This window comes from Microtus pennsylvanicus, chromosome 4 (assembly GCF_037038515.1).
Source record: "Microtus pennsylvanicus isolate mMicPen1 chromosome 4, mMicPen1.hap1, whole genome shotgun sequence".
NCBI classification, from domain to species: Eukaryota; Metazoa; Chordata; class Mammalia; order Rodentia; family Cricetidae; genus Microtus; species Microtus pennsylvanicus.
Window position 1 is genome coordinate 19,013,962 of NC_134582.1, and position 12,156 is coordinate 19,026,117.

General features: G+C 43.3%; 1 protein-coding gene and 1 long non-coding RNA gene across 2 annotated transcripts in view; one reads left to right on the forward strand and one right to left on the reverse strand.

The window, feature by feature from the left end:
- The window catches only part of Gnal (G protein subunit alpha L), a 102,740-nt gene that overhangs the window by 89,656 nt on the left and 928 nt on the right, over positions 1-12,156 (reverse strand). The gene's annotated exons all lie outside the window — the stretch shown is intronic.
- The window catches only part of LOC142847624 (uncharacterized), a 106,388-nt gene that overhangs the window by 8,600 nt on the left and 85,632 nt on the right, over positions 1-12,156 (forward strand). The window lies entirely within an intron of this gene.

Below are 12,156 nucleotides of genomic sequence, written 5' to 3' on the forward strand. Positions count from 1 at the left end.
TTGGAGATCAGCCCTCTGTCCAATGTGGAATTGGTGAAGATCTTTTCCCATTCTGTAGGCTGCCATTTTGTCTTGTTGATCATGTCCTTTGCTTTACAGAAGCTTCTTTGTTTCAGGAAGTCCCATTTATTAATTGTTGCTCTCAGTGTCTGTGCTACTGGGGTTATATTTAGGAAGTGGTCTCTGGTGCCAATGCATTCAAGTGTACTTCCCACTTTCTCTTCTATGAGGTTCAGTGGTTGGTTTTATGCTGAAGTCTTTGATTCATTTGGACTTGAGTTTTGTGTATGGTGATAGATATGGATCTATTTTCATTCTTTTACATGTTGATATCCAGTTATGGCAGTACCATTTGTTGAATATGTTTTCTTTTCTCCATTTGATATTTTTAGCTTCTTTGTCAAAAATCAGGTTTTGGAGGTGTGTGGATTGATATCTAGGACTTCTATTGGGTTCCATTGGTCCTCCTGTCTGTTCTTATGCCAATACCAGGCTGTTTTCAGTACTGTAGTTCTATAGCAGAGTTTGAAGTCAGGGATTGTGATGCTTACAGAAGTTCCTTTATTGTACAGGATTGTTTTTGCTATCCTGGGATTTTTGTTTTTCCATATGAAGTTGAGTATTGTTCTTTTAAGGTCTGCAAAGAATTTTGCTAGGATTTTGATTGGCATTGCATTGAGTCTGTAGATTGCTTTTGGTAAGATTGCTATTTTTACTATGCTAATTGTACCTACCCTAGAGCATCAGAGATCTTTCCATTTTCTGGTGTCTTCTTTAATATCTTTCTTTAAAGATTTAAAGTTATTGTCATACAGATCTTTCACTTGTTTAATTAGAGTTACTCCAAGATATTTTATGTTATTTGTGGCTATTGTGAGGGTGATATTTCTCTGACTTCTTTCTCAGCCCATTTATTATCTGTATAAAGGAGTTTTTTGAGTTAATCTTGTATTCTGCTACATGACTGAAGGTGTTTATGAGTTGTAGGAGTTCCCTGAAAGAATTTTGGGGGTCACTTATGTATGTATTTCTTTCCTTCTAAGAAATATCATGATTTTTAGATGAAATAAATACTCCAATACATGCTATAGTATTGTATAGGCTAATAGCTGGCTTGGGGCCAGTATAGCATGCATAGAAACTTCCCTATGAACCAATCAGAAGTCTGCCTCAAGAGACCGCTGATATTATGGCCTAGGACAATGAGAGAGAGTAATACAGCATTCCATATTGTCACCACTTCTGGCTCCCAGGAGGGGATAGAAGAGACCTGCCCATACCCTCAATAAAAGATTCGGCTTTTGTTTTTACCTGGCTCCTGGAGTCTGTGCTGTTGATTCTACACCTTCTCGCCCTTTCCCCAAAAGGCTACCATCTTGGACTGATCCCTTGTGATACTATAGATACCCAGTACCCATAGAAATTAGAAAACTAGGAAAGGGTTGTAATGACTAATATTGTTTGTCAACTTCACTGGATCTGATATCAAGTGAAATGCATGCCACTGGGCACCCGTGAGAGGGATTTTCTTTATCATTATTATTTGAAGCAGGAAGATTAACCCTATGGCCACACAGATCAAAGCGCATGGAAGAAGGAAGCTTTGCATTCTGTCTGCTTGCTTTCATTTCTGCTGGCAAGTTCATCCTTCCTGTTGCTAAGGCAACCCTTCACTGACATCAGCACCAGTTCCCCAGGATTCCTGCACTGCCTGAAGTCCAACAGCTCTCCGGGTCCTCCAGGCCTCAGCACCAGACTGGGACTGTTGGGATCAGTCAGCCTCAGGCTGGGCAGGTACCAGATTCTCAGCTGCTCCAGTGTGAGAAAGTGATCGTGGGACTACCCAGACCATATCATGCAAGCCTGCCTATCTATCTATCTATCTATCTATCTATCTATCTATCTATCTATCTATCTATCTATCTTTAAATATACATATACTTATACATATATCACACACATTTCTTTATTTCTATTCCTTAAGACATCTCTGTCTACTACAGCAACAGTGGAAATTTTGAAGGAAGGGGGATAGAACCCAGGTGATGAAGGAGAAAGGGGAAAGAATGGAAGAGGGTTAAATGGGTTGAGGGATATGAAGAAGAGTAGTGGAGGAAGCCTGGGGAGGGATAACACTGAGGACCTTTGAAAATACTGCTACTGTAGACATTTTCTAAAGTACACATACAAAAGGAGCTTAAATGGAGCTGTCCTATAATTGAGACAATGTCTCTCCCAGACACCACAGGCTATCAAATAAAAAGCCTTGTGCTAGTTATAGGTTACTTCTTATTGAGTTGTTGGCCTGTGGAGTTCCATCGACCTCCACAAGTACTGAAGTCTGTTGGCACTGCCTTGGTTACCTTCCGGAACTTTTTGGTAAAACCCTATTGCTGGAGACACCACACACTTGAATCATAGGGCATGATGAAAACAAACTAAAGAACTCAGAAGCTCCATCTCTGATATCCCTGGAAGGTGCTGGAAGGGTCTATGCATACTTCTAGGGCAGGAAAGCAATCGTCAATCTTATGTAGCTGTAGGATTCCTGTGAGCTTCAGACTGACCTGCCAAAATATGGCCACCAGTGAATGAGTTGCACAAATATTATATAAGCAGCCACCATCTGATTGTATTTAAAGACAACTCAGCAAGGCAGGACTCATTCCGGGCACTGTTACTATTCCATTAGGTGAACATGAGCACTTGGTCCAGGAGCCACGGTGCTTGTGGGTTTCTTCCAGTGGTTGTCTGGAGCACAGGAAACCTGGCTGCCGGTGCAGAGGCACAGAAGGCTAGAGTGGCTTCTTCAGAGAGTACACATCCAGGGACAAGAGCAGCACTATGCGTTGATGTGCCGGCACCAAAATGGCTGTAGCAATTGCTTCTACCTTTCCTGCATTCCTCCACCAATACTAGATGCCAGGAAAGGAAAATATGATGATGATTCTATCTTTGTGGTACTGTAGATTGTACATAGTAGGGCCTTGTGAATGCTAAGTGCTTCCTCACAGTACTGAATCTCAGCATTAAAAAAATTAAAAGCATTTGAGATTAAAATTTAATTACATAATTTTGACCCTTCTCTCTGCGCCCTCCAACTCTCCAGTCATGCTCTCTCTCACATGCATGGCCTCTATCTCCCTCCTTTCTCCCCACAAGCACTATCTGTCTCTCCTATGTACCATCCATCCATCCACCCATCCGTCTATTTTTTCCCTAAATATCTAAATCAATCTTTCAGTCCACATGTTACTCGTATTATGCGATTGAAGGGATGACCACTTAGTATTAGATAACCAGACGAGGGCTCTTCCCTGGGAAAGACTATTTCTTCCACTCTCAGCATTCCTTAGCTGCTTGAAGTTTTTTTATTTAGGGTTGAAGTTCCGTGAGATTTAAGATGGCGGCTCCTCCCATGTTAGCATGCCATTGTACTGTCTTTGGTCAAGTCTTGTTTAGGCATACATGTTGAGGCTTCATGAGTGCATCCTCTCTGACATTTCTATGAGACACAGCAGACTTCCTGGTCCTCTGGCTCTTATAATCTTCCTGTACCCTCTTCTGCTACGATCCCTGGGTGCAGGGATTTTGTTGTAGATAGAGCAGCTGGGCCAGGACACCTGTCTTAGTTTTCTACTGCTATGTCACAATACCCTGACCAAGGTAACTTAGAGAATGAAGAATTTATTGGGGGATTATAATTTCTGTGGGTGATATCACAGCCATCATGGTGGGGAGCACGGTGCCAGCAGGCAGGCAGGCAGGCATGGTACTGCTGCAGTAGCTGTATATCTTGAGACAAAACCATCAGGCAGAGAGAAAGATAGGGAGGGAGGGAGGGAGGGAGGGAGGGAGGGAGGGAGAGAGAGAGAGAGAGAGAGAGAGAGAGGAATTGGGAATGACATGGGCTTTTGAAACCTTGAAGTATGCCCCTAATGACACACCTCCTCTATCAAGGCCACACTTCCTAATCCTTTCTAAACAGTTTCACCAAGTGGGGACTAAACTAAGTATTCAAATATATGAGCCTATGGGGGACATTCTCCTTCAAACCACCACAGAACCACGTAGCCACTTCTCTGCAGTTTGACCAGTTGTAGTTTTCTTTGTCTGTTGCAAAGACATTTAATGTGTGTATGTGTGCGTGTGTGTGTGTGTGTATGTGTGAGATACCTATACTTATTTGTGGATCTAAGGATATTAAGAATGTCTGTGTGTGTGTGTGTGTGTGTGTGTGTGTGATACCTATACTTATTTGTGGATCTAAGGATATTAAGAATGTCTGTGTGTGTGTGTGTGTGTGATACCTATACTTATTTGTGGATCTAAGGATATTAAGAATGTCTGTGTATGTGTGTGTGTGTGTGTGTGTGTGAGAGAGAGAGAGATACCTATACTTATTTGTGAATCTAAGGATATTAAGAATGTCTGTGTATGTGTGTGTGTGTGTGTGTGAGATACCTATACTTATTTGTGGATCTAAGGATATTAAGAATGTCTGTGTATGTGTGTGTGTGTGTGTGTGTGTGTGTGTGTGAGATACCTATACTTATTTGTGGATCTAAGGATATTAAGAATGTCTGTGTATGTGTGTGTGTGTGTGTGTGTGTGTGTGTGTGTGTGAGATACCTATACTTATTTGTGGATCTAAGGATATTAAGAATGTCTGTGTATGTGTGTGTGTGTGTGTGATACCTATAGTTATTTGTGGATCTAAGGATATTAAGAATGTCTGTGTATGTGTGTGTGTGTGTGTGTGTGAGAGAGAGAGAGAGAGAGAGAGAGAGAGAGAGAGAGAGAGATACCTATACTTACTTATTTGTGGATCTAAGGATATTAAGATTGTCTGTGTATGTGTGTGTGTGTGAGATACCTATACTTATTTGTAGATCTAAGGATATTAAGAATGTCTGTGTATGTGTGTATGTGTGTGTGTGTGTGTGTGAGAGAGAGAGAGAGAGAGAGAGAGAGAGAGAGAGAGAGAGAGAGATACCTATACTTATTTGTGGATCTAAGGATATTAAGAATGTCTGTGTATGTGTGTGTGCTGTGCTCATGGGCTAGGAGAGGGCACAGGATTCCCCGGAACTGGGGTTACACATGGCTGTTACCTGCTAGGTGGGTGCTGGGACTTGAACCTGAGTCCTCATGCCAGGGCAGTCAGTGATCTTAACCACCGAACCACCTCTCCAGTCCAGGAAATGTTCTTTAAATACTGCTTTTCATATTCATAAGCCACAGCTTCCAACAGCAGGACACTGTCTCTCTTGGCTTGGTTTAAATGAACCTACCTCTCTTTAAGAGGACCAACTTGTGCTTGTTGCCCTGAGATGGGCTTTTCAGAATGTCTTCTACCCCCCTGCTCCCTGGTCACTCTGTTCCTCTTTCTTCTCACCAGCTCCTTTGCTCTGGATCCTAATCTAAGGACATTACCTAGGGCGGATTGTTTATTTATTGGCAGATTTAACCTTTTAGAGCTGTTCCGATTCACAGCAAAGCTGAACAGAAGGTCCACAGATTTCCCATCTGTCCCTTTGCCCTCCACATGCACACACAGCCTGCCTCATCACCGTTCCCCAGAGAGGTGCATCTGGTATTATGGATGAAGCAGCCAGACATATATTCTCACTGAGTCTGCAGCCGGAGTGTTGTTTTCCTGGCCATTCGGTGGTTTTGGGCAAAGGAGCAACGTGTCCTCCCTGGCTGCACTGGCTGGATCAGCTTCACTGCCTTGAAGATGATGCCCTGGCTCCTCCAAGCCCTACTTACGGAAACCTGAAGCATGGGATGATTTAACTGGTCCCTAGACACATGGATTCGGTGTTGGGAGCAGTGAGAACCCAGATCCTGAATTTCCTGTAATCCCCTGATCTGAGTGCCTATAGCTGCTCTGAGCACGAGACCTTCAGGAGTTCCTGATGGCAGGAGAGTGGTTTCTGGTGGGTTTGGCTGGGGTGTGGCTATCTCTATATAATCTGCCCTTGGACATAATAAAGGCGACATTTTTGGGGAATTCAAGGATGACCCGTGTCGCTGTCTGTCTGTGAATCTTTGTGTATTTTAACCTCCAGCCCCTTGCCTGAAGCTCGGTAACTGGGTGCCAGCGCACAGAGCGCAGACATGGGGGCACAGTGCGCGGCAATTCAGTACTTCAGTGGATAGGATCTCATTTCCATGTATTCCAGAGAAAGAACTGACTTCAGTTGGTGACCATCCCTTTCCCCTCCTGATAATGTCAGTGCTAAGTGTGCTGTGAAGGAAATAACAGTCCTTGTGGGTTTTTCTTTTTAAAATATTTTAAAAGATCATTTATTATATTAATTTGAAGTGCATGAGTGTTTTGTTTGCATCTATATATGTACACCATATTCATGTCTAGTGGCCATAGAGGTCAGAAGCGGGTGTCAGATCTCTGGAACTGGAGTTATGTATGATTGAGAATCACCATGTGGGTGTTGGGAACTGGAACTGGGTCTCTGCGATAGCAAGTGTTGACCACTGAGCCACCTCACTGTGGAGATCCACAGAAGAGGATCTGTTCCATCTTGACTAAAAGTCAGAGAGTTCAGGCCTATTCTTGTTCCTCCAAGGTTATACAACAGGATGTTTTGACCTAAGGTGTGGCTACTGGATGTTTTGCCTAAACAATGAGATATTTTACCAAAGTTGTGGCTACTGGATGCCTTACTCCAAAGACCAGTCAACAGGATGTTTTGACTTAGGGCATGGTTACCAGGTGTTTTGAGATGAAAGGAGGTATTTATGCTTGCTTGTTCTTTGTGTCATGGAAGTCTTGTGCCCTCCACTTTCTTTTGCTTGGGGCAGATAAGAACTTTGAGTAATAAACTTGGGGCTGATCATGGTACCCACTGGATGCCCTCCTGACTCTTCTATTTCTCATTTATGTCTTTCCTCAATCTTTATTCCTCCCTTCAAGTATGGACGGACAAGCCTGCTGGATAGGCCACCTCCCCAGTCCCGAACCTTTTTTTTTTTAAACCACAACTATTCTCATTTAATTCTGTTACAGTACTTTGGTTCTGTTTTCACCTTCCCCTGATGCTAGACCAATGCTCTGCCGTGGAGCCACACCATGAGCTCCCGCAGTGGGGCATCTCCTGATGACCATTTTCAACGTCATCGTCTCCTGTCAGGCCTCAGTACTTAGGTCTGATCTCGGAAGACATTAATGTTTGGGGACTTTTCAAAGACAGTGTTCACCCCTCCTGCTCACTCCTAAACCATTTCGCTCTAAACTGTGGCCCCGTCAGATGGTGTGCCAGCAGGGCATTTAGCTGTGGTGAGGGTTTGAGGCCGAGTCCCACCTTCGTGGTCACTCATCGTGATCACTGTGGTTTACTGATGGCTGTAAAACCATGGTCCAAACAGGGATAGGTTACCTGGAGGCCACCAGTGCAAAGCACATTGGGGCAAATGTTTCCATCCCTTTCAATCTTCTAGAAGTTTACCAACTTGGGAAGCCACAAGCCCAATTGGCTTCTTTTCAGTCCTCATTATCTTTGAACTTGCTCAGTTGATGAATGTTCTTGTCCCCCAGAATCTTTCTTTTCCCAGAGAGGCAGGGAACCACATAGCTGCCCGGTCTGTGATCACACACAATAGTGCCTGTTCCTCCTCTCTATCTCTACATCTTCTATGTTCCACTCCTACCTCTCGGTTGGAGTATATTCACAGCCAGCAACTGGCCATGCTGTTACCTTCTGGGGTTGTATAGTGGTACAGAGAGCCTGACTTGACTGCATGCTGTCACATGGTGGCCGCATGAACACGGGACCACACGGGACATTCTAGGGTGTGTGATGCTGTTCATCCAAGTTTAGTTTCTGTCAAAGGTTAAGCATCGCACCAAACCCCCAAAAATAAAAACAGACCAGATATATGTTGCATTAGTTAGGGCTTCTCTTGCTGTGATAAAAAACCATGACCAAAAGCAACTTGAGGAGGAAAGGGTTTATTATAGCTTGTAGTTCAGGGACGTGAGAGCAGGCAGTTGGAGGCAAGAGCTGACGCAGAGGCTTTGGCTTGATCCTCATGGCTTGCTCAGTCTGCTTTCTTATACAGCTTAGGACCACATGCCCAGGACCATGATGTAATGGGCCCTCCCACATCAACCATCAGGCAAGAAAATGCCCTACAGATTCGCACACAGGCCAATCCTAGGGAGGCATTTTCTTGGTTACGATCCCTTCCTCCTAGATGATCCCAGCTTATGTCAAGTTGACATAAAACTAGTCAGCACAATTGGCAAACCAGCTCGACACATAAACATATCACTTATTAAGCCCTAACACTTTTTATTGTCCCTAACAGGCTCTGTTAATACAAAACAATGGCGATACAAAACATTCCAACTTTTATAAGTCCTACAGTTTTTAAACATCTCAACATTTTAAAAGTTCAACCTCTTTAAAATATCCAAAGTCTCTCTTAAATTGCAAAGTTTCTCTAAAATTCCATCTCTTTAAAAGCTCAAAGCTGCCGGGCGGTGGTGGCACACGCCTTTAATCCCAGCACTCGGGAGGCAGAGACAGGCGGATCTCTGGGAGTTGGAGGCCAGCCTGGTCTACAAGAGCTAGTTCCAGGACAGGCTCCAAAGCTACAGAGAAACCCTGTCTTGAAAAACCAAATAAATAAATAAAAACTCATTAAAAAAAAAGCGCTCAAAGCCTCCCAACTGTGGGTGCCTGTTAAATCAGAACAAAGACTTTCTTACTCTGAGGAGGAAGAACCAGGGCACAGTTACAATAAAATTAAAACCAAGTCAAAGTTCAATAGTATAAACATTTCAGAGCCTGCTTTCTGGGACTCACAACCTTCTGGGCTTTAAAAACCACATTAAGCCATGAGGTAGTCTTTACAGAGAATAACCATCAAATATGGACTAAAATTTTTTTGGTATAGAGCCCACCGGAGCCTTCTTCAGAGACTCTCTCCCTCGTCCTCTTTATCACAAATCAGGCATTTTCTGCTATATGTATTTCTGATGGTGGTACTTCTGGGACTAAACCCAAAGCCTTGCACATGCTAAGCCCCACTTCTATTATTTTTAGGAGTTATGTTTGACTTGTCAATCACACTGAAAAACCTTATGTGAGTGGCTAGAGGGATGTCTCAGTGGTTAAGGCATTTGGTGTTCCTCTAGCAGAGCTGAGTTTGATTCCTGGCATCCCCACCCGGGAGCTCACGGCTGTCTGAAATTCCAGTCCCAAAGTATCTGATGCCATCCATCTTCTTGCTGTCAAGGGTACTGGATGCACATGGTGCACGGACAGACATGCAGACAAAGCACCATACAGACAAAATACATTTAAAAAGAAAAAAAAAAACCCTTGTTAACCATAACTCATGACCTTATTAATCCATTCCTTGAGACCATAATTCTCCCTCTTTTGAGCTTTTAAAATTTGATCCATTAAATAAATTGAATGTATGTGTACTTTGAGTTCTTGCTCTTTCAAACATGAGGTAATAAGCGAGCTGCATTAGGGCGTGAGACTATGCCTTTAATGAGGACGGTCTCTCAAAATGCGTTACAGGAAGCAGATATTTGTCTTGCCTTTCAAAAATGTATTTAATGCCCATGCCCCCAACTATGATTCAAAATAGGCATGAAATTCTAAAAATATAATTTCGTGTCCCCAGTCCCCTAGAAACATTTGCTTTGTCATATTCTAGAAGTTGGCGCCAGGGAGCTGGAGAGCAGAACCCCGAAGCTTCTTGGTTTCTTCTTTTGAGGCAAGTGTTGTATTCTGTTTTGGTATATGGTAGTTCACTCTATCTGTAGTTTTGTTACCCACAGTTAACAGTTGTTAAAAAGTATTAAATGGGGGCTAGAGAGATGGCCCAGTGGTTAAGAGTGCTTGACTGCTCTTCCAGAGGTCCTGAGTTCAATTCCCAGCACCCACATGGTGGCTCACAAACCATCTGTAATGGGATCAAATTCCTTCTTCTGGTACTCATGAAAACAGAGCATTCATAGACATAAAATACGTGAATAAATAAATCGCTTTAAAAAAGGACTATTAAACGAAACATTTCAGAAATGAACTATTTGTAAGTTTGCAATGGGCTTTCTAATTAAGACAATGAAATGGTGTGCTGACCACTCCCTCCTGCCTAGGCGGTGAATCATCTCTTTGTACAGAGTATCTACACTGTATATGCTATTTTCTTGTGGGTCACTTATCTAGTTTTGGCCCGCTGCGGGGTTTTCAAACAACTCTTATAATAGTATGTTACCTATAGGGGGTGTGGGAATGGGTGAGGGTACTTTCTATATTCTGCAATGTAGGAAGGTATCTGCATATATACTTTATTCATGAGACCCGTTTGCTCTCAAGAGTGCAGAGTTGACACCAGCAGACATTAGGCAGACCAAGGGGGTTAAGAAGTGTCCGGTCGCAGATATTCAAAATGAAAGACAAGTGGAGAGGGTGATAACAAGGGAGGCATGCCTATTACACCGATTCCAAGAATGTAAAGACCACCTGGGAAAAATTGTCTGTTTCCCTCTATAACAACTGCTGCTTGGGGTTGAGATGCTGAGACAGTTGCTTCAGGTGCTAACCTGTCAGGGACTTTTCCAAGCACTGGTCCCCTGAAGGAAGTGCAATATAAACATTCACACGTCTGTGTGAAGACAGACAACACATAGGATGCCCCGTATTCCAGATACACAGCAACTCCAGTGTCATTCGCCTTTATTTCATCGCTGAAACTCTGTGTCATCTCGCAGCATCTTAAAAAGTGCCCATAGCCGGCGGTGGTGGTGCACGCCTTTAATCCCAGCACTTGGGAGACAGAGGCAGGCAGATCTCTGTGATTTTAAGGTCAGCCTGGCCAGTTGCAGGACAGGCTCCAAAGCTACAGAGAAACCCTGTGTCCAAAACCAAAACCAAACCAAACCAAAACCAAAAAAAAAAAAAAAAAAAAAAGAATAAGAAGAAGGGGCTGGTATAGCACAGTAAGATTTGGAGAAAAACCACATTCATATGACATGTATTACAGGTTATTGTTCATTATTCTATTAGTTGTTGTGAGTCTCTTACTTACCCAATTTACATATTAAACTTCATCATATGTATGCATATACACGGGCAAAGCATAGTATGCAGATTACATGATTTTCATTATCCATAGAGGTTCGAAAATGTGTCACATAAAAAAATGTTTATTTTTTTGTCCTTGGTTTTGAGAGAAAATTCCGTTTTAGAATTAAGACATTTCACCACAATACAGCAGCTAGTTTTGTTTTAAATTGTTCATTTGAAAAAGCGGGTGAGTCTATTTAAGCTCAATATTTGTTCTCCAGGCTTTAAGAGCTACATTCATCTGTAAAGTAGTTCTTACTTCTCATGGCATAGCCCCCTACACAGAGTTGAGCACAGACGCCAGCCCTCCCTCCTGATAGCTCACCAAGTTGGATCAAATTCTGACATCTTACGCGCCCCCCCCCCCCATAAATCCAAATCCAAAAGGCAACAAGGAGCAGTAACAATTCACAGTTCAGGGCCAGTACTTGGCAAGCCTAATAACCCGAGTTCCATCCCCGGGACCCACACATTGGTAGGAGAGAAGAGATGCACATAAGTTGTCCTCTGACCTCCACATGCATGTGCCAGCACATGCACAAATAAATAAATGCAATAAAATTGCAAAACAAAACCAAACGTTATGAGTTAGGGAACGGAGAGATGGCACTTGACACCCATGCATGAGGACCTGAGTTTGGATCCCAGCATCAACGAAACCCTGCAACCCCAAGGCTGGTGGCTACAAATCTAGGTCCAAGTTAAATGAGAGACCTTGCCTCAGAGGATCAAGGAGGGGTGTGGTCGAGCAGGACTCCCAATGTCCTGCTCTGGTCTCCGTGTGTGTACAGAGACATGCAGGAATTCATGACTTATTTCCCCTTTCAGCGCACAGCTGGCAGCACAGAAAGTGTTTTCCGGTTGTCAGTTAATAAGAGCACAACTCAACTTTGAACATTTCCAGGGAACCTCCAAATGCTGGCAGGTTTATGTCCACTTTATTACAGTTGGTGAGGGAATATTGAGGCTGGGGGCGGGGCACAGTGAGGGAACAGACAGGACCTGCCACTCTCTTGTGCTGCTGGTTCTGAGAAGGGCAAAC